Source organism: Corvus moneduloides, chromosome 4 (genome assembly GCF_009650955.1).
Source record: "Corvus moneduloides isolate bCorMon1 chromosome 4, bCorMon1.pri, whole genome shotgun sequence".
Taxonomy (NCBI): domain Eukaryota; kingdom Metazoa; phylum Chordata; class Aves; order Passeriformes; family Corvidae; genus Corvus; species Corvus moneduloides.
Genome location: NC_045479.1, coordinates 74,678,200 through 74,699,841, shown reverse-complemented (window position 1 = coordinate 74,699,841; position 21,642 = coordinate 74,678,200). Strand labels below are relative to the sequence as shown.

The 21,642-nt window shown below is 52.4% G+C and overlaps 5 long non-coding RNA genes across 9 annotated transcripts; all 5 read right to left on the bottom strand.

The window, feature by feature from the left end:
- Window positions 1-296: 296 nt before the first annotated feature.
- On the bottom strand, window positions 297-9,938 carry LOC116443444. Of its 2 annotated transcripts, none has more exons than XR_004239900.1 (6): window positions 9,319-9,938; window positions 4,355-4,434; window positions 3,582-4,268; window positions 568-606; window positions 436-456; window positions 297-334 (listed from the first exon to the last, which is right to left on the bottom strand). It is a non-coding gene; the product is annotated as an uncharacterized LOC116443444 (long non-coding RNA). The 2 variants fall into 2 exon arrangements; XR_004239901.1 differs by having other exon boundaries at window positions 436-442.
- Window positions 2,931-3,359, bottom strand: LOC116443448. Its single transcript, XR_004239908.1, has 3 exons — window positions 3,242-3,359; window positions 3,035-3,120; window positions 2,931-2,953 (listed from the first exon to the last, which is right to left on the bottom strand). It is a non-coding gene; the product is annotated as an uncharacterized LOC116443448 (long non-coding RNA).
- Window positions 9,939-10,067: 129 nt separating the features above from the next.
- LOC116443446 lies at window positions 10,068-14,171 on the bottom strand. The gene is made up of 5 exons (XR_004239906.1): window positions 14,025-14,171; window positions 10,850-10,891; window positions 10,631-10,755; window positions 10,432-10,511; window positions 10,068-10,345 (listed from the first exon to the last, which is right to left on the bottom strand). It is a non-coding gene; the product is annotated as an uncharacterized LOC116443446 (long non-coding RNA).
- On the bottom strand, window positions 11,975-12,417 carry LOC116443447. The gene is made up of 3 exons (XR_004239907.1): window positions 12,351-12,417; window positions 12,144-12,229; window positions 11,975-12,062 (listed from the first exon to the last, which is right to left on the bottom strand). It is a non-coding gene; the product is annotated as an uncharacterized LOC116443447 (long non-coding RNA).
- A 1,448-nt stretch (window positions 14,172-15,619) lies between the features above and the next one.
- Window positions 15,620-21,589, bottom strand: LOC116443445. Of its 4 annotated transcripts, XR_004239905.1 has the most exons (7): window positions 20,499-20,663; window positions 20,095-20,157; window positions 16,925-16,966; window positions 16,706-16,830; window positions 16,507-16,586; window positions 15,734-16,420; window positions 15,620-15,661 (listed from the first exon to the last, which is right to left on the bottom strand). It is a non-coding gene; the product is annotated as an uncharacterized LOC116443445 (long non-coding RNA). The 4 variants fall into 4 exon arrangements; XR_004239902.1 differs by lacking the exon at window positions 15,620-15,661 and having other exon boundaries at window positions 15,668-16,420; XR_004239903.1 differs by lacking the exons at window positions 15,620-15,661; window positions 16,706-16,830; window positions 16,925-16,966; window positions 20,095-20,157; window positions 20,499-20,663 and adding an exon at window positions 21,471-21,589 and having other exon boundaries at window positions 15,668-16,420.
- Between the last annotated feature and the right edge of the window lie 53 nt (window positions 21,590-21,642).

Sequence of the window (21,642 nt, the reverse complement as noted above, 5' to 3'; positions counted from 1 at the left end):
GCAACGCCCCCCTCCCTCATAACTGCCAAGGCTAATCGCTTACCAGCCGTTTCCAAACTTTGGCTCCACACCGGCTCATGGTACCTAAAATGACAAAACAGAAAATGTGACTACCACCCTCCAGAAGATTAATCCCCAGGGCTCCTCTACACTGCTGCCCCGGCGCACCTCAAATCTTCATCCGACTCTGGAGGTGGCCTGGACGATACCCGCAAAGTGAAAAGGTACACGCTTGGCACACGGCCGCATACCGCTCGCCTATTAATCACCCCGCCTAAATGCCGACTCACCTGCTCGCCTCTGTTCCTTGGCACGCCTAGGGCAGCAGCAGCACCTGCAAAGAAACAAAGCAAAGAAACGTGCTGAGAGACTGAAATCACAACCTCCCCCCTCCAATTGAAGTATGCCACACCAATACCTTAAGCTTGCACCCACCTGGCCACTGGGCCAGGACATCTTGTGAGTGGACCGTTGAAAAGGAACAAACAACAATGGATGCTTAAAACGGAACCAGACATTAATACTAGAACAATACCAACTCCTTCATGTCCACCAGTCACCGCTTACCTCGCTCCAACCTTAAACATCAATATCCGGCTTTACTTCCTAAAAACAAAGACAAGGAACAACGCTGTAACATAGCCACCATTTATGCTTGCTCTGCAAACACAAACAGTGACTAACCTTCCTGCAGGAACCCCCTCTCCTGGTACAGGGCACTCTGCCATGATCGTAATCCCTCTGAATCTGAAAGAAAGCAGGGCAGAGCAGCTCTGGGCCAAACCCATGCAGGCACCCGTGACACAGGGGATGACAAACAAGGGGACGCAACAAGGAGAGAGAACTCTCGGCAGAAAGCATGACTGCAAGCACATCAAAGGGCTAAGGCAAAAGACCTGTGACACAAGACGCCCAAAAGACATGGCACGCACAATAGACAAGTGAGGCAACGCGCACTCGGATTGCTCTGCCCTGGGCACCTCAGCATTGCGATCAAACGTGAGACTTTTCCGTTATGCGGGCTAAGGGGCCCCTTCTTGGGCATCCCCATCTCCAAAGCTGACTCAAAACTCCCTTCCAGAGAGCCCCAACCCGACACCCCGCTTTCATTCCCTCCATGCGTCATATCCCTCAACTTATCTCACGGACGTCTGGGGATGTGAATCTTCCTGGGGCGCAAAAGAAGGCCACCTCTCGCCGTCCCAGAAGCTCCTGCCATTGCCAGGCTGTTGACTCTCGGTCAGCTACAATAAAGAAAACTGAACATCAGTACACGAGCTTAGTGGCACGTCGGCCAAAACCCAATAATTCCACAACTCACTGTCTCCTAAGAGGGCCCAGGTCCTCGGACCTCACGCTCTGGCCGTGCTCCAAGGCAAACGCCGTCATTGCAGGGTATACCTGGGTTGAGTGGAAACGAGGTGATGTGGCATTGCTGAAACTTGAGTGGACCCTCACTCCTCCTCCCTCCCCGACTTGCCACAACGCCTCGGCCGTTGCCGAAGGCTACCCGGACGGTACCTTCACATGAAAAAGGTAAAGGCTTCATCACAGAGTCCCGCGATGCTTGCAGAGGACTCACGAGGGCGGCGAGACGGGTCCGTCGGCCGGTTGGCGAGGGGTTTCAGTGCAATACAAGCAGACCGTCTAAAACACACAAATGACAATGGATGCTTAGAGCTTTACCAGAACTTGGCACCCAAGGAATAACAAGTGGTTCTTACCACCAGTGACTTCTTACCTCGTTCACTTGACCTTGACTGCTGAGATCTGGCTTTACCTCCTAAGAACAAAGACAAAGAACAATGCTGTAACACAGCCTCCATTCATGTTTGCCCTGCAAAGACAAACTGTGACCAACCTTCATGTGGGAACCCCCTCTCCGGGTACGGGGCGCTCAGCCACAGATTTAATCCGTCTGCATCTGCAAGAAAGCGATGACAAAAGTCAAAGAGCTGCATTAGAACTTCACAGCTCCGGCCATCCCGTACCAGTCTAGGAATGCCATCTTGAGGCCAAACTACAACCTACACCACAAATTTCAAGTCCCCAGGCCTTGTCCTATTACAACCATATGCCAGACTGTGCAGCAGGGCAGAGCAGCTCTGGACCAAACCCATGCAGGCATCCGGGACACAGGAGATGACAAACAAGGGGACCCAACAAGGAGAGAAAACTCTGGGCTAGATGATCACAAGGACCGAGCAAATGAGGAACGAGATGACCTAGGCGAGACCGATGGTGAGCCAAGGAAGCTGCAAGAACCCTGGCAGAAGAGGATGATAACAGAAGGACTTATTCCAAGAACCGCAAAGATGGATGCCCGAGAATTGGACGGGTGGAATCCTCTAGCTATCTTCGCATTCTTACAAGTCCTCATCCCCTATAATGGATCGTTGCAGTGCACAGCTGTCGATTCGGGTCTTGTTCTGAGCTGCAAAGACACCCGACTCAATGTCGCTGAAGAGAGATGTGATTCTGATGCACCTCCAAGCTCACAAATCAAAGGATCAATGGTATTGGCACCACACTGAGGAACACCAAGAACAGAGATGCTAAGAATAATGCCCAGCGTTTGCGATAAGCATCTCAAAGGGCTAAGGCAAATGACCTGCGACACGAGATGCACAAAAGACAGAGAACGCACAATAGACTAGTGACATGTACCGGGACTGCTCTGCCCTGCGCACCTCGGCACTGTGATCAAAAGCGAGACTTTGGCTTTATGGGGCCTAAGGGGCCCCTTCTTGGGTATCCCCACCTCCAAATCTGACTCAAAAATATCTCCCGCTGAGTCCCAACTCGACACCTCCCTTCCAGCCCCTCTGTGGGTCGCAGGCCTCGACTTATCTCCTGGATGACTGAGGATGTCGATCTGATTCGGGTGCAAAAGAAGGCCACCTCGCCATGCGGGAAGCTCATGCCTTCATTGGGCTGGTTATCTCTTAGTCAGCTACAATAAACAAAACCAAACAAACATCAGTGCATGAACTTAGTGGCACCTCAGCCAAAACCTGTCAATTCCGCCACTCACCGTCTCCTAAGAAGGCCGGGGTCCTCGGGCCGCACGCTTGGGCCACGCTCGGAGGCCAACGCCATCGCCATCGTCGCAGGGTATACCTGGGTTAAGAGGAGACAAGGTGATGTGGCATTGCCGAAACTTGAGGGGGCCCTCGCTCCTCCCTCCCTCCGCAACTCGCTGCGACTACTCGGCCATTGCCAAAGGCTACCCGGATGGTACCTTCACATGGAAAAGGTAAAGGCTTCGTCGCAGAGCCCCTTAATACTTCTGGAGGGCTCACGAGGGCGGCGAGATGGGTCTGTCGGCCGGTCGGCGAGGGGTTTCGGTGCAATACAAGCAGACCGTCTAAAACACACAAATGACAATGGATGCTTAGAGCTGTACCAGAACTTGGCACTCAAGGAATAACAAGTGGTTCTTACCACCAGTGACTTCTTACCTCGTTCACTTGACCTTGACTGCTGAGATCTGGCTTTACCTCCTAAGAACAAAGACAAAGAACAACGCTGTAACACAGCCACCATTTACACTTGCTCGGCAAACGCAAACGGTGACCGACCTTCCTGCGGGAATCCCCTCACCCGGTATGGGGTGCTCTGCCACGGATTTAATCCGTCTGCATCTGCAAGAAAGTGATGACAAAAGTCAAAGTGCTGCATGAGAACTTAACAGCTCCAGCCATCTTGTGTCAATCTAGGAATATCATCTAGAGGCCAAACTACACCCTACGTTACAGATTTAAAGGCCTTGGGCCCTGTTCTATTACACCTACGTGCCAGGGTATGCAGCAGGGCAGAGCAGCTCTGGGCCAAACCCATGCAGGCACCTGTGACACAGGAGATGACAAACTAGGGGATGCAACAAGGAGAGAGAACTCTCAGTGGAAAGCATGACTACAAGCACATCGAAGGGCTAAGGCAAAAGAGCAAAGACACAAGAAGCCCAAAAGACACAGAATGTACAATAGACAATTGATGCAACATTCACTTGGATTGCTTTGCCCTGCGCACTCCAGCATTGCGACCAAATGTGAGACTTTCCCTTTATGTGGGCTAAGGCGCCCCTTCTTGTGTATCCCCATCTCCAAAGCTGACACAAAAATCCCTCCCGGCGAGCCCCAACTCAATACTCCACTTTCAGCCACTTGACTTATCTTTCAGACGTCCAGGGATGTGAATCCACCTGGGGCGCAAATGAAGACTACCTCACCGTCCTGGAAGCTCCTGCCATTGCCGGGCTGTTGTCTCTTCGACAGGTACGATAAAGAAAACCAAACATCAGTACAGGGACTTCATGGCACATCAGCCAAACCCCAACAATTCCACAACTCACTGTCTCCTAAGAAGGCTGGAGTCCTCGGGCCACACGCTTTTGCCACACCCCGAGGCCGACACCGTCATCACAGGGTATACCTGAGTTAAGAGGAGACGAGGTGATGCGGCACTGCCGAAACTTCAGTGGTCCCTCGCTCCTCCTCCCTCCCCGACTTGCCACAACTCCTCGGCCGTTGCCAAAGGCTACCGGACGGTACATTCACATGGAAAAGGTAAAGGCTTCATCGCAGAGTCCCGCGATACTTGCAGAGGACTCACGAGGGCAGCGAGACGGGTCCGTCGGCCGGTCGACGAGGAGTTCGGCGTAATACAAGGGGGCCCCCTGAAACACACAAATGACAACGGATGCTTAGAGCTGTACCAGAACATGGCACCCAAGGAATAACAAGTGGTTCTTACCACCAGTGACTTCTTACCTCGTTCACTTGACCTTGACTGCTGAGATCTGGCTTTACCTCCTAAGAACAAAGACAAAGAACAATGCTGTAACACAGCCTCCATTCATGTTTGCCCTGCAAAGACAAACTGTGACCAACCTTCATGTGGGAACCCCCTCTCCGGGTACGGGGCGCTCAGCCACAGATTTAATCCGTCTGCATCTGCAAGAAAGCGATGACAAAAGTCAAAGAGCTGCATTAGAACTTCACAGCTCCGGCCATCCCGTACCAGTCTAGGAATGCCATCTTGAGGCCAAACTACAACCTACACCACAAATTTCAAGTCCCCAGGCCTTGTCCTATTACAACCATGTGCCAGACTGTGCAGCAGGGCAGAGCAGCTCTGGACCAAACCCATGCAGGCATCCGGGACACAGGAGATGACAAACAAGGGGACCCAACAAGGAGAGAAAACTCTGGGCTAGATGATCACAAGGACCGAGCAAATGAGGAACGAGATGACCTAGGCGAGACCGATGGTGAGCCAAGGAAGCTGCAAGAACCCTGGCAGAAGAGGATGATAACAGAAGGACTTATTCCAAGAACCGCAAAGATGGATGCCCGAGAATTGGACGGGTGGAATCCTCTAGCTATCTTCGCATTCTTACAAGTCCTCATCCCCTATAATGGATCGTTGCAGTGCACAGCTGTCGATGCAACTCAGAACAAGACCTGAAAAGACACCCGACTCAATGTCGCTGAAGAGAGATGTGATTCTGATGCACCTCCAAGCTCACAAATCAAAGGATCAATGGTATTGGCACCACACTGAGGAACACCAAGAACAGAGATGCTAAGAATAATGCCCAGCGTTTGCGATAAGCATCTCAAAGGGCTAAGGCAAATGACCTGCGACACGAGATGCACAAAAGACAGAGAACGCACAATAGACTAGTGGCATGTACCGGGACTGCTCTGCCCTGCGCACCTCGGCACTGTGATCAAAAGCGAGACTTTGGCTTTATGGGGCCTAAGGGGCCCCTTCTTGGGTATCCCCACCTCCAAATCTGACTCAAAAATATCTCCCGCTGAGTCCCAACTCGACACCTCCCTTCCAGCCCCTCTGTGGGTCGCAGGCCTCGACTTATCTCCTGGATGACTGAGGATGTCGATCTGATTCAGGGTGCAAAAGAAGGCCACCTCGCCATGCGGGAAGCTCATGCCTTCATCGGGCTGGTTATCTCTTAGTCAGCTACAATAAACAAAACCAAACAAACATCAGTGCATGAACTTAGTGGCACCTCAGCCAAAACCTGTCAATTCCGCCACTCACCGTCTCCTAAGAAGGCCGGGGTCCTCGGGCCGCACGCTTGGGCCACGCTCGGAGGCCAACGCCCATCGTCGCAGGGTATACCTGGGTTAAGAGGAGACAAGGTGATGTGGCATTGCCGAAACTTGAGGGGGCCCTCGCTCCTCCCTCCCTCCGCAACTCGCTGCGACTACTCGGCCATTGCCAAAGGCTACCCGGATGGTACCTTCACATGGAAAAGGTAAAGGCTTCGTCGCAGAGCCCCTTAATACTTCTGGAGGGCTCACGAGGGCAGCAAGCCGGGTCTGTCAGCTGGTCAGCAAGGGGTTTTGGTGTAATACAAGCAGACCGTCTAAAACACACAAATGACAATGGATGCTTAGAGCTGTACCAGAACTTGGCACCCAAGGAATAACAAGTGGTTCTTACCACCAGTGACTTCTTACCTCGTTCACTTGACCTTGACTGCTGAGATCTGGCTTTACCTCCTAAGAACAAAGAACAATGCTGTAACACAGCCACCATTTACACTTGCTCGGCAAACACAAACGGTGACCGACCTTCCTGCGGGAATCCCCTCACCCGGTATGGGGTGCTCTGCCACGGATTTAATCCGTCTGCATCTGCAAGAAAGTGATGACAAAAGTCAAAGTGCTGCATGAGAACTTAACAGCTCCAGCCATCTTGTGTCAATCTAGGAATATCATCTAGAGGCCAAACTACACCCTACGTTACAGATTTAAAGGCCTTGGGCCCTGTTCTATTACACCTACGTGCCAGGGTATGCAGCAGGGCAGAGCAGCTCTGGGCCAAACCCATGCAGGCACCTGTGACACAGGGGATGACAAACAAGGGGACGCAACAAGGAGAGAGAACTCTCGGCAGAAAGCATGACTGCAAGCACATCAAAGGGCTAAGGCAAAAGACCTGTGACACAAGACGCCCAAAAGACATGGCACGCACAATAGACAAGTGACACAACGCGCACTCGGATTGCTCTGCCCTGGGCACCTCAGCATTGCGATCAAACGTGAGACTTTTCCGTTATGCGGGCTAAGGGGCCCCTTCTTGGGCATCCCCATCTCCAAAGCTGACTCAAAACTCCCTTCCAGAGAGCCCCAACCCGACACCCCGCTTTCATTCCCTCCATGCGTCATATCCCTCAACTTATCTCACGGACGTCTGGGGATGTGAATCTTCCTGGGGCGCAAAAGAAGGCCACCTCTCGCCGTCCCAGAAGCTCCTGCCATTGCCAGGCTGTTGACTCTCGGTCAGCTACAATAAAGAAAACTGAACATCAGTACACGAGCTTAGTGGCACGTCGGCCAAAACCCAATAATTCCACAACTCACTGTCTCCTAAGAGGGCCCAGGTCCTCGGACCTCACGCTCTGGCCGTGCTCCAAGGCAAACGCCGTCATTGCAGGGTATACCTGGGTTGAGTGGAAACGAGGTGATGTGGCATTGCTGAAACTTGAGTGGACCCTCACTCCTCCTCCCTCCCTCCCCGACTTGCCACAACGCCTCGGCCGTTGCCGAAGGCTACCCGGACGGTACCTTCACATGAAAAAGGTAAAGGCTTCATCACAGAGTCCCGCGATGCTTGCAGAGGACTCACGAGGGCGGCGAGACGGGTCCGTCGGCCGGTTGGCGAGGGGTTTCAGTGCAATACAAGCAGACCGTCTAAAACACACAAATGACAATGGATGCTTAGAGCTTTACCAGAACTTGGCACCCAAGGAATAACAAGTGGTTCTTACCACCAGTGACTTCTTACCTCGTTCACTTGACCTTGACTGCTGAGATCTGGCTTTACCTCCTAAGAACAAAGACAAAGAACAATGCTGTAACACAGCCTCCATTCATGTTTGCCCTGCAAAGACAAACTGTGACCAACCTTCATGTGGGAACCCCCTCTCCGGGTACGGGGCGCTCAGCCACAGATTTAATCCGTCTGCATCTGCAAGAAAGCGATGACAAAAGTCAAAGAGCTGCATTAGAACTTCACAGCTCCGGCCATCCCGTACCAGTCTAGGAATGCCATCTTGAGGCCAAACTACAACCTACACCACAAATTTCAAGTCCCCAGGCCTTGTCCTATTACAACCATATGCCAGACTGTGCAGCAGGGCAGAGCAGCTCTGGACCAAACCCATGCAGGCATCCGGGACACAGGAGATGACAAACAAGGGGACCCAACAAGGAGAGAAAACTCTGGGCTAGATGATCACAAGGACCGAGCAAATGAGGAACGAGATGACCTAGGCGAGACCGATGGTGAGCCAAGGAAGCTGCAAGAACCCTGGCAGAAGAGGATGATAACAGAAGGACTTATTCCAAGAACCGCAAAGATGGATGCCCGAGAATTGGACGGGTGGAATCCTCTAGCTATCTTCGCATTCTTACAAGTCCTCATCCCCTATAATGGATCGTTGCAGTGCACAGCTGTCGATGCAACTCAGAACAAGACCTGAAAAGACACCCGACTCAATGTCGCTGAAGAGAGATGTGATTCTGATGCACCTCCAAGCTCACAAATCAAAGGATCAATGGTATTGGCACCACACTGAGGAACACCAAGAACAGAGATGCTAAGAATAATGCCCAGCGTTTGCGATAAGCATCTCAAAGGGCTAAGGCAAATGACCTGCGACACGAGATGCACAAAAGACAGAGAACGCACAATAGACTAGTGGCATGTACCGGGACTGCTCTGCCCTGCGCACCTCGGCACTGTGATCAAAAGCGAGACTTTGGCTTTATGGGGCCTAAGGGGCCCCTTCTTGGGTATCCCCACCTCCAAATCTGACTCAAAAATATCTCCCGGTGAGTCCCAACTCGACACCTCCCTTCCAGCCCCTCTGTGGGTCGCAGGCCTCGACTTATCTCCTGGATGACTGAGGATGTCGATCTGATTCGGGTGCAAAAGAAGGCCACCTCGCCATGCGGGAAGCTCATGCCTTCATCGGGCTGGTTATCGCTTAGTCAGCTACAATAAACAAAACCAAACAAACATCAGTGCATGAACTTAGTGGCACCTCAGCCAAAACCTGTCAATTCCGCCACTCACCGTCTCCTAAGAAGGCCGGGGTCCTCGGGCCGCACGCTTGGGCCACGCTCGGAGGCCAACGCCATCGCCATCGTCGCAGGGTATACCTGGGTTAAGAGGAGACAAGGTGATGTGGCATTGCCGAAACTTGAGGGGGCCCTCGCTCCTCCCTCCCTCCGCAACTCGCTGCGACTACTCGGCCATTGCCAAAGGCTACCCGGATGGTACCTTCACATGGAAAAGGTAAAGGCTTCGTCGCAGAGCCCCTTAATACTTCTGGAGGGCTCACGAGGGCGGCGAGCCGGGTCTGTCGGCCGGTCAGCAAGGGGTTTTGGTGTAATACAAGCAGACCGTCTAAAACACACAAATGACAATGGATGCTTAGAGCTGTACCAGAACTTGGCACTCAAGGAATAACAAGTGGTTCTTACCACCAGTGACTTCTTACCTCGTTCACTTGACCTTGACTGCTGAGATCTGGCTTTACCTCCTAAGAACAAAGACAAAGAACAATGCTGTAACACAGCCACCATTTACACTTGCTCGGCAAACACAAACGGTGACCGACCTTCCTGCGGGAATCCCCTCACCCGGTATGGGGTGCTCTGCCACGGATTTAATCCGTCTGCATCTGCAAGAAAGTGATGACAAAAGTCAAAGTGCTGCATGAGAACTTAACAGCTCCAGCCATCTTGTGTCAATCTAGGAATATCATCTAGAGGCCAAACTACACCCTACGTTACAGATTTAAAGGCCTTGGGCCCTGTTCTATTACACCTACGTGCCAGGGTATGCAGCAGGGCAGAGCAGCTCTGGGCCAAACCCATGCAGGCACCTGTGACACAGGAGATGACAAACTAGGGGATGCAACAAGGAGAGAGAACTCTCAGTGGAAAGCATGACTACAAGCACATCGAAGGGCTAAGGCAAAAGAGCAAAGACACAAGAAGCCCAAAAGACACCGAATGTACAATAGACAATTGATGCAACATTCACTTGGATTGCTTTGCCCTGCGCACTCCAGCATTGCGACCAAATGTGAGACTTTCCCTTTATGTGGGCTAAGGCGCCCCTTCTTGTGTATCCCCATCTCCAAAGCTGACACAAAAATCCCTCCCGGCGAGCCCCAACTCAATACTCCACTTTCAGCCACTTGACTTATCTTTCAGACGTCCAGGGATGTGAATCCACCTGGGGCGCAAATGAAGACTACCTCACCGTCCTGGAAGCTCCTGCCATTGCCGGGCTGTTGTCTCTTCGACAGGTACGATAAAGAAAACCAAACATCAGTACAGGGACTTCATGGCACATCAGCCAAACCCCAACAATTCCACAACTCACTGTCTCCTAAGAAGGCTGGAGTCCTCGGGCCACACGCTTTTGCCACACCCCGAGGCCGACACCGTCATCACAGGGTATACCTGAGTTAAGAGGAGACGAGGTGATGCGGCACTGCCGAAACTTCAGTGGTCCCTCGCTCCTCCTCCCTCCCCGACTTGCCACAACTCCTCGGCCGTTGCCAAAGGCTACCGGACGGTACATTCACATGGAAAAGGTAAAGGCTTCATCGCAGAGTCCCGTGATACTTGCAGAGGACTCACGAGGGCAGCGAGACGGGTCCGTCGGCCGGTCGACGAGGAGTTCGGCGTAATACAAGGGGGCCCCCTGAAACACACAAATGACAACGGATGCTTAGAGCTGTACCAGAACATGGCACCCAAGGAATAACAAGTGGTTCTTACCACCAGTGACTTCTTACCTCGTTCACTTGACCTTGACTGCTGAGATCTGGCTTTACCTCCTAAGAACAAAGACAAAGAACAATGCTGTAACACAGCCTCCATTCATGTTTGCCCTGCAAAGACAAACTGTGACCAACCTTCATGTGGGAACCCCCTCTCCGGGTACGGGGCGCTCAGCCACAGATTTAATCCGTCTGCATCTGCAAGAAAGCGATGACAAAAGTCAAAGAGCTGCATTAGAACTTCACAGCTCCGGCCATCCCGTACCAGTCTAGGAATGCCATCTTGAGGCCAAACTACAACCTACACCACAAATTTCAAGTCCCCAGGCCTTGTCCTATTACAACCATAGTGCCAGACTGTGCAGCAGGGCAGAGCAGCTCTGGACCAAACCCATGCAGGCATCCGGGACACAGGAGATGACAAACAAGGGGACCCAACAAGGAGAGAAAACTCTGGGCTAGATGATCACAAGGACCGAGCAAATGAGGAACGAGATGACCTAGGCGAGACCGATGGTGAGCCAAGGAAGCTGCAAGAACCCTGGCAGAAGAGGATGATAACAGAAGGACTGATTCCAAGAACCGCAAAGATGGATGCCCGAGAATTGGACGGGTGGAATCCTCTAGCTATCTTCGCATTCTTACAAGTCCTCATCCCCTATAATGGATCGTTGCAGTGCACAGCTGTCGATTCGGGTCTTGTTCTGAGCTGCAAAGACACCCGACTCAATGTCGCTGAAGAGAGATGTGATTCTGATGCACCTCCAAGCTCACAAATCAAAGGATCAATGGTATTGGCACCACACTGAGGAACACCAAGAACAGAGATGCTAAGAATAATGCCCAGCGTTTGCGATAAGCATCTCAAAGGGCTAAGGCAAATGACCTGCGACACGAGATGCACAAAAGACAGAGAACGCACAATAGACTAGTGGCATGTACCGGGACTGCTCTGCCCTGCGCACCTCGGCACTGTGATCAAAAGCGAGACTTTGGCTTTATGGGGCCTAAGGGGCCCCTTCTTGGGTATCCCCACCTCCAAATCTGACTCAAAAATATCTCCCGGTGAGTCCCAACTCGACACCTCCCTTCCAGCCCCTCTGTGGGTCGCAGGCCTCGACTTATCTCCTGGATGACTGAGGATGTCGATCTGATTCGGGTGCAAAAGAAGGCCACCTCGCCATGCGGGAAGCTCATGCCTTCATCGGGCTGGTTATCTCTTAGTCAGCTACAATAAACAAAACCAAACAAACATCAGTGCATGAACTTAGTGGCACCTCAGCCAAAACCTGTCAATTCCGCCACTCACCGTCTCCTAAGAAGGCCGGGGTCCTCGGGCCGCACGCTTGGGCCACGCTCGGAGGCCAACGCCATCGCCATCGTCGCAGGGTATACCTGGGTTAAGAGGAGACAAGGTGATGTGGCATTGCCGAAACTTGAGGGGGCCCTCGCTCCTCCCTCCCTCCGCAACTCGCTGCGACTACTCGGCCATTGCCAAAGGCTACCCGGATGGTACCTTCACATGGAAAAGGTAAAGGCTTCGTCGCAGAGCCCCTTAATACTTCTGGAGGGCTCACGAGGGCAGGCGAAGCCGGGTCTGTCAGGCCGGTCAGCAAGGGGTTTTGGTGTAATACAAGCAGACCGTCTAAAACACACAAATGACAATGGATGCTTAGAGCTGTACCAGAACTTGGCACCCAAGGAATAACAAGTGGTTCTTACCACCAGTGACTTCTTACCTCGTTCACTTGACCTTGACTGCTGAGATCTGGCTTTACCTCCTAAGAACAAAGAACAATGCTGTAACACAGCCACCATTTACACTTGCTCGGCAAACACAAACGGTGACCGACCTTCCTGCGGGAATCCCCTCACCCGGTATGGGGTGCTCTGCCACGGATTTAATCCGTCTGCATCTGCAAGAAAGTGATGACAAAAGTCAAAGTGCTGCATGAGAACTTAACAGCTCCAGCCATCTTGTGTCAATCTAGGAATATCATCTAGAGGCCAAACTACACCCTACGTTACAGATTTAAAGGCCTTGGGCCCTGTTCTATTACACCTACGTGCCAGGGTATGCAGCAGGGCAGAGCAGCTCTGGGCCAAACCCATGCAGGCACCTGTGACACAGGGAGATGACAAACTAGGGGATGCAACAAGGAGAGAGAACTCTCGGCAGAAAGCATGACTGCAAGCACATCAAAGGGCTAAGGCAAAAGACCTGTGACACAAGACGCCCAAAAGACATGGCACGCACAATAGACAAGTGACACAACGCGCACTCGGATTGCTCTGCCCTGGGCACCTCAGCATTGCGATCAAACGTGAGACTTTTCCGTTATACGGGCTAAGGGGCCCCTTCTTGGGCATCCCCATCTCCAAAGCTGACTCAAAACTCCCTTCCAGAGAGCCCCAACCCGACACCCCGCTTTCATTCCCTCCATGCGTCATATCCCTCAACTTATCTCACGGACGTCTGGGGATGTGAATCTTCCTGGGGCGCAAAAGAAGGCCACCTCTCGCCGTCCCAGAAGCTCCTGCCATTGCCAGGCTGTTGACTCTCGGTCAGCTACAATAAAGAAAACTGAACATCAGTACACGAGCTTAGTGGCACGTCGGCCAAAACCCAATAATTCCACAACTCACTGTCTCCTAAGAGGGCCCAGGTCCTCGGACCTCACGCTCTGGCCGTGCTCCAAGGCAAACGCCGTCATTGCAGGGTATACCTGGGTTGAGTGGAAACGAGGTGATGTGGCATTGCTGAAACTTGAGTGGACCCTCACTCCTCCTCCCTCCCTCCCCGACTTGCCACAACGCCTCGGCCGTTGCCGAAGGCTACCCGGACGGTACCTTCACATGAAAAAGGTAAAGGCTTCATCACAGAGTCCCGCGATGCTTGCAGAGGACTCACGAGGGCGGCGAGACGGGTCCGTCGGCCGGTTGGCGAGGGGTTTCAGTGCAATACAAGCAGACCGTCTAAAACACACAAATGACAATGGATGCTTAGAGCTTTACCAGAACTTGGCACCCAAGGAATAACAAGTGGTTCTTACCACCAGTGACTTCTTACCTCGTTCACTTGACCTTGACTGCTGAGATCTGGCTTTACCTCCTAAGAACAAAGACAAAGAACAATGCTGTAACACAGCCTCCATTCATGTTTGCCCTGCAAAGACAAACTGTGACCAACCTTCATGTGGGAACCCCCTCTCCGGGTACGGGGCGCTCAGCCACAGATTTAATCCGTCTGCATCTGCAAGAAAGCGATGACAAAAGTCAAAGAGCTGCATTAGAACTTCACAGCTCCGGCCATCCCGTACCAGTCTAGGAATGCCATCTTGAGGCCAAACTACAACCTACACCACAAATTTCAAGTCCCCAGGCCTTGTCCTATTACAACCATGTGCCAGACTGTGCAGCAGGGCAGAGCAGCTCTGGACCAAACCCATGCAGGCATCCGGGACACAGGAGATGACAAACAAGGGGACCCAACAAGGAGAGAAAACTCTGGGCTAGATGATCACAAGGACCGAGCAAATGAGGAACGAGATGACCTAGGCGAGACCGATGGTGAGCCAAGGAAGCTGCAAGAACCCTGGCAGAAGAGGATGATAACAGAAGGACTGATTCCAAGAACCGCAAAGATGGATGCCCGAGAATTGGACGGGTGGAATCCTCTAGCTATCTTCGCATTCTTACAAGTCCTCATCCCCTATAATGGATCGTTGCAGTGCACAGCTGTCGATTCGGGTCTTGTTCTGAGCTGCAAAGACACCCGACTCAATGTCGCTGAAGAGAGATGTGATTCTGATGCACCTCCAAGCTCACAAATCAAAGGATCAATGGTATTGGCACCACACTGAGGAACACCAAGAACAGAGATGCTAAGAATAATGCCCAGCGTTTGCGATAAGCATCTCAAAGGGCTAAGGCAAATGACCTGCGACACGAGATGCACAAAAGACAGAGAACGCACAATAGACTAGTGGCATGTACCGGGACTGCTCTGCCCTGCGCACCTCGGCACTGTGATCAAAAGCGAGACTTTGGCTTTATGGGGCCTAAGGGGCCCCTTCTTGGGTATCCCCACCTCCAAATCTGACTCAAAAATATCTCCCGCTGAGTCCCAACTCGACACCTCCCTTCCAGCCCCTCTGTGGGTCGCAGGCCTCGACTTATCTCCTGGATGACTGAGGATGTCGATCTGATTCAGGGTGCAAAAGAAGGCCACCTCGCCATGCGGGAAGCTCATGCCTTCATCGGGCTGGTTATCTCTTAGTCAGCTACAATAAACAAAACCAAACAAACATCAGTGCATGAACTTAGTGGCACCTCAGCCAAAACCTGTCAATTCCGCCACTCACCGTCTCCTAAGAAGGCCGGGGTCCTCGGGCCGCACGCTTGGGCCACGCTCGGAGGCCAACGCCATCGTCGCAGGGTATACCTGGGTTAAGAGGAGACAAGGTGATGTGGCATTGCCGAAACTTGAGGGGGCCCTCGCTCCTCCCTCCCTCCGCAACTCGCTGCGACTACTCGGCCATTGCCAAAGGCTACCCGGATGGTACCTTCACATGGAAAAGGTAAAGGCTTCGTCGCAGAGCCCCTTAATACTTCTGGAGGGCTCACGAGGGCAGCGAGCCGGGTCTGTCAGCTGGTCAGCAAGGGGTTTTGGTGTAATACAAGCAGACCGTCTAAAACACACAAATGACAATGGATGCTTAGAGCTGTACCAGAACTTGGCACCCAAGGAATAACAAGTGGTTCTTACCACCAGTGACTTCTTACCTCGTTCACTTGACCTTGACTGCTGAGATCTGGCTTTACCTCCTAAGAACAAAGAACAATGCTGTAACACAGCCACCATTTACACTTGCTCGGCAAACACAAACGGTGACCGACCTTCCTGCGGGAATCCCCTCACCCGGTATGGGGTGCTCTGCCACGGATTTAATCCGTCTGCATCTGCAAGAAAGTGATGACAAAAGTCAAAGTGCTGCATGAGAACTTAACAGCTCCAGCCATCTTGTGTCAATCTAGGAATATCATCTAGAGGCCAAACTACACCCTACGTTACAGATTTAAAGGCCTTGGGCCCTGTTCTATTACACCTACGTGCCAGGGTATGCAGCAGGGCAGAGCAGCTCTGGGCCAAACCCATGCAGGCACCTGTGACACAGGAGATGACAAACTAGGGGATGCAACAAGGAGAGAGAACTCTCAGTGGAAAGCATGACTACAAGCACATCGAAGGGCTAAGGCAAAAGAGCAAAGACACAAGAAGCCCAAAAGACACAGAATGTACAATAGACAATTGATGCAACATTCACTTGGATTGCTTTGCCCTGCGCACTCCAGCATTGCGACCAAATGTGAGACTTTCCCTTTATGTGGGCTAAGGCGCCCCTTCTTGTGTATCCCCATCTCCAAAGCTGACACAAAAATCCCTCCCGGCGAGCCCCAACTCAATACTCCACTTTCAGCCACTTGACTTATCTTTCAGACGTCCAGGGATGTGAATCCACCTGGGGCGCAAATGAAGACTACCTCACCGTCCTGGAAGCTCCTGCCATTGCCGGGCTGTTGTCTCTTCGACAGGTACGATAAAGAAAACCAAACATCAGTACAGGGACTTCATGGCACATCAGCCAAACCCCAACAATTCCACAACTCACTGTCTCCTAAGAAGGCTGGAGTCCTCGGGCCACACGCTTTTGCCACACCCCGAGGCCGACACCGTCATCACAGGGTATACCTGAGTTAAGAGGAGACGAGGTGATGCGGCACTGCCGAAACTTCAGTGGTCCCTCGCTCCTCCTCCCTCCCCGACTTGCCACAACTCCTCGGCCGTTGCCAAAGGCTACCGGACGGTACATTCACATGGAAAAGGTAAAGGCTTCATCGCAGAGTCCCGTGATACTTGCAGAGGACTCACGAGGGCAGCGAGACGGGTCCGTCGGCCGGTCGACGAGGAGTTCGGCGTAATACAAGGGGGCCCCCTGAAACACACAAATGACAACGGATGCTTAGAGCTGTACCAGAACATGGCACCCAAGGAATAACAAGTGGTTCTTACCACCAGTGACTTCTTACCTCGTTCACTTGACCTTGACTGCTGAGATCTGGCTTTACCTCCTAAGAACAAAGACAAAGAACAATGCTGTAACACAGCCTCCATTCATGTTTGCCCTGCAAAGACAAACTGTGACCAACCTTCATGTGGGAACCCCCTCTCCGGGTACGGGGCGCTCAGCCACAGATTTAATCCGTCTGCATCTGCAAGAAAGCGATGACAAAAGTCAAAGAGCTGCATTAGAACTTCACAGCTCCGGCCATCCCGTACCAGTCTAGGAATGCCATCTTGAGGCCAAACTACAACCTACACCACAAATTTCAAGTCCCCAGGCCTTGTCCTATTACAACCATGTGCCAGACTGTGCAGCAGGGCAGAGCAGCTCTGGACCAAACCCATGCAGGCATCCGGGACACAGGAGATGACAAACAAGGGGACCCAACAAGGAGAGAAAACTCTGGGCTAGATGATCACAAGGACCGAGCAAATGAGGAACGAGATGACCTAGGCGAGACCGATGGTGAGCCAAGGAAGCTGCAAGAACCCTGGCAGAAGAGGATGATAACAGAAGGACTTATTCCAAGAACCGCAAAGATGGATGCCCGAGAATTGGACGGGTGGAATCCTCTAGCTATCTTCGCATTCTTACAAGTCCTCATCCCCTATAATGGATCGTTGCAGTGCACAGCTGTCGATGCAACTCAGAACAAGACCTGAAAAGACACCCGACTCAATGTCGCTGAAGAGAGATGTGATTCTGATGCACCTCCAAGCTCACAAATCAAAGGATCAATGGTATTGGCACCACACTGAGGAACACCAAGAACAGAGATGCTAAGAATAATGCCCAGCGTTTGCGATAAGCATCTCAAAGGGCTAAGGCAAATGACCTGCGACACGAGATGCACAAAAGACAGAGAACGCACAATAGACTAGTGACATGTACCGGGACTGCTCTGCCCTGCGCACCTCGGCACTGTGATCAAAAGCGAGACTTTGGCTTTATGGGGCCTAAGGGGCCCCTTCTTGGGTATCCCCACCTCCAAATCTGACTCAAAAATATCTCCCGGTGAGTCCCAACTCGACACCTCCCTTCCAGCCCCTCTGTGGGTCGCAGGCCTCGACTTATCTCCTGGATGACTGAGGATGTCGATCTGATTCGGGTGCAAAAGAAGGCCACCTCGCCATGCGGGAAGCTCATGCCTTCATCGGGCTGGTTATCTCTTAGTCAGCTACAATAAACAAAACCAAACAAACATCAGTGCATGAACTTAGTGGCACCTCAGCCAAAACCTGTCAATTCCGCCACTCACCGTCTCCTAAGAAGGCCGGGGTCCTCGGGCCGCACGCTTGGGCCACGCTCGGAGGCCAACGCCATCGCCATCGTCGCAGGGTATACCTGGGTTAAGAGGAGACAAGGTGATGTGGCATTGCCGAAACTTGAGGGGGCCCTCGCTCCTCCCTCCCTCCGCAACTCGCTGCGACTACTCGGCCATTGCCAAAGGCTACCCGGATGGTACCTTCACATGGAAAAGGTAAAGGCTTCGTCGCAGAGCCCCTTAATACTTCTGGAGGGCTCACGAGGGCAGCAAGCCGGGTCTGTCAGCTGGTCAGCAAGGGGTTTTGGTGTAATACAAGCAGACCGTCTAAAACACACAAATGACAATGGATGCTTAGAGCTGTACCAGAACTTGGCACCCAAGGAATAACAAGTGGTTCTTACCACCAGTGACTTCTTACCTCGTTCACTTGACCTTGACTGCTGAGATCTGGCTTTACCTCCTAAGAACAAAGAACAATGCTGTAACACAGCCACCATTTACACTTGCTCGGCAAACACAAACGGTGACCGACCTTCCTGCGGGAATCCCCTCACCCGGTATGGGGTGCTCTGCCACGGATTTAATCCGTCTGCATCTGCAAGAAAGTGATGACAAAAGTCAAAGTGCTGCATGAGAACTTAACAGCTCCAGCCATCTTGTGTCAATCTAGGAATATCATCTAGAGGCCAAACTACACCCTACGTTACAGATTTAAAGGCCTTGGGCCCTGTTCTATTACACCTACGTGCCAGGGTATGCAGCAGGGCAGAGCAGCTCTGGGCCAAACCCATGCAGGCACCCGTGACACAGGGGATGACAAACAAGGGGACGCAACAAGGAGAGAGAACTCTCGGCAGAAAGCATGACTGCAAGCACATCAAAGGGCTAAGGCAAAAGACCTGTGACACAAGACGCCCAAAAGACATGGCACGCACAATAGACAAGTGACACAACGCGCACTCGGATTGCTCTGCCCTGGGCACCTCAGCATTGCGATCAAACGTGAGACTTTTCCGTTATGCAGGCTAAGGGGCCCCTTCTTGGGCATCCCCATCTCCAAAGCTGACTCAAAACTCCCTTCCAGAGAGCCCCAACCCGACACCCCGCTTTCATTCCCTCCATGCGTCATATCCCTCAACTTATCTCACGGACGTCTGGGGATGTGAATCTTCCTGGGGCGCAAAAGAAGGCCACCTCTCGCCGTCCCAGAAGCTCCTGCCATTGCCAGGCTGTTGACTCTCGGTCAGCTACAATAAAGAAAACTGAACATCAGTACACGAGCTTAGTGGCACGTCGGCCAAAACCCAATAATTCCACAACTCACTGTCTCCTAAGAGGGCCCAGGTCCTCGGACCTCACGCTCTGGCCGTGCTCCAAGGCAAACGCCGTCATTGCAGGGTATACCTGGGTTGAGTGGAAACGAGGTGATGTGGCATTGCTGAAACTTGAGTGGACCCTCACTCCTCCTCCCTCCCTCCCCGACTTGCCACAACGCCTCGGCCGTTGCCGAAGGCTACCCGGACGGTACCTTCACATGAAAAAGGTAAAGGCTTCATCACAGAGTCCCGCGATGCTTGCAGAGGACTCACGAGGGCGGCGAGACGGGTCCGTCGGCCGGTTGGCGAGGGGTTTCAGTGCAATACAAGCAGACCGTCTAAAACACACAAGTGACAATGGATGCTTAGAGCTTTACCAGAACTTGGCACCCAAGGAATAACAAGTGGTTCTTACCACCAGTGACTTCTTACCTCGTTCACTTGACCTTGACTGCTGAGATCTGGCTTTACCTCCTAAGAACAAAGACAAAGAACAATGCTGTAACACAGCCTCCATTCATGTTTGCCCTGCAAAGACAAACTGTGACCAACCTTCATGTGGGAACCCCCTCTCCGGGTACGGGGCGCTCAGCCACAGATTTAATCCGTCTGCATCTGCAAGAAAGCGATGACAAAAGTCAAAGAGCTGCATTAGAACTTCACAGCTCCGGCCATCCCGTACCAGTCTAGGAATGCCATCTTGAGGCCAAACTACAACCTACACCACAAATTTCAAGTCCCCAGGCCTTGTCCTATTACAACCATGTGCCAGACTGTGCAGCAGGGCAGAGCAGCTCTGGACCAAACCCATGCAGGCATCCGGGACACAGGAGATGACAAACAAGGGGACCCAACAAGGAGAGAAAACTCTGGGCTAGATGATCACAAGGACCGAGCAAATGAGGAACGAGATGACCTAGGCGAGACCGATGGTGAGCCAAGGAAGCTGCAAGAACCCTGGCAGAAGAGGATGATAACAGAAGGACTTATTCCAAGAACCGCAAAGATGGATGCCCGAGAATTGGACGGGTGGAATCCTCTAGCTATCTTCGCATTCTTACAAGTCCTCATCCCCTATAATGGATCGTTGCAGTGCACAGCTGTCGATTCGGGTCTTGTTCTGAGCTGCAAAGACACCCGACTCAATGTCGCTGAAGAGAGATGTGATTCTGATGCACCTCCAAGCTCACAAATCAAAGGATCAATGGTATTGGCACCACACTGAGGAACACCAAGAACAGAGATGCTAAGAATAATGCCCAGCGTTTGCGATAAGCATCTCAAAGGGCTAAGGCAAATGACCTGCGACACGAGATGCACAAAAGACAGAGAACGCACAATAGACTAGTGGCATGTACCGGGACTGCTCTGCCCTGCGCACCTCGGCACTGTGATCAAAAGCGAGACTTTGGCTTTATGGGGCCTAAGGGGCCCCTTCTTGGGTATCCCCACCTCCAAATCTGACTCAAAAATATCTCCCGCTGAGTCCCAACTCGACACCTCCCTTCCAGCCCCTCTGTGGGTCGCAGGCCTCGACTTATCTCCTGGATGACTGAGGATGTCGATCTGATTCGGGTGCAAAAGAAGGCCACCTCGCCATGCGGGAAGCTCATGCCTTCATCGGGCTGGTTATCGCTTAGTCAGCTACAATAAACAAAACCAAACATCAGTACATGAACTTAGTGGCACCTCAGCCAAAACCTGTCAATTCCGCCACTCACCGTCTCCTAAGAAGGCCGGGGTCCTCGGGCCGCACGCTTGGGCCACGCTCGGAGGCCAACGCCATCGCCATCGTCGCAGGGTATACCTGGGTTAAGAGGAGACAAGGTGATGTGGCATTGCCGAAACTTGAGGGGGCCCTCGCTCCTCCCTCCCTCCGCAACTCGCTGCGACTACTCGGCCATTGCCAAAGGCTACCCGGATGGTACCTTCACATGGAAAAGGTAAAGGCTTCGTCGCAGAGCCCCTTAATACTTCTGGAGGGCTCACGAGGGCGGCGAGCCGGGTCTGTCGGCCGGTCAGCAAGGGGTTTTGGTGTAATACAAGCAGACCGTCTAAAACACACAAATGACAATGGATGCTTAGAGCTGTACCAGAACT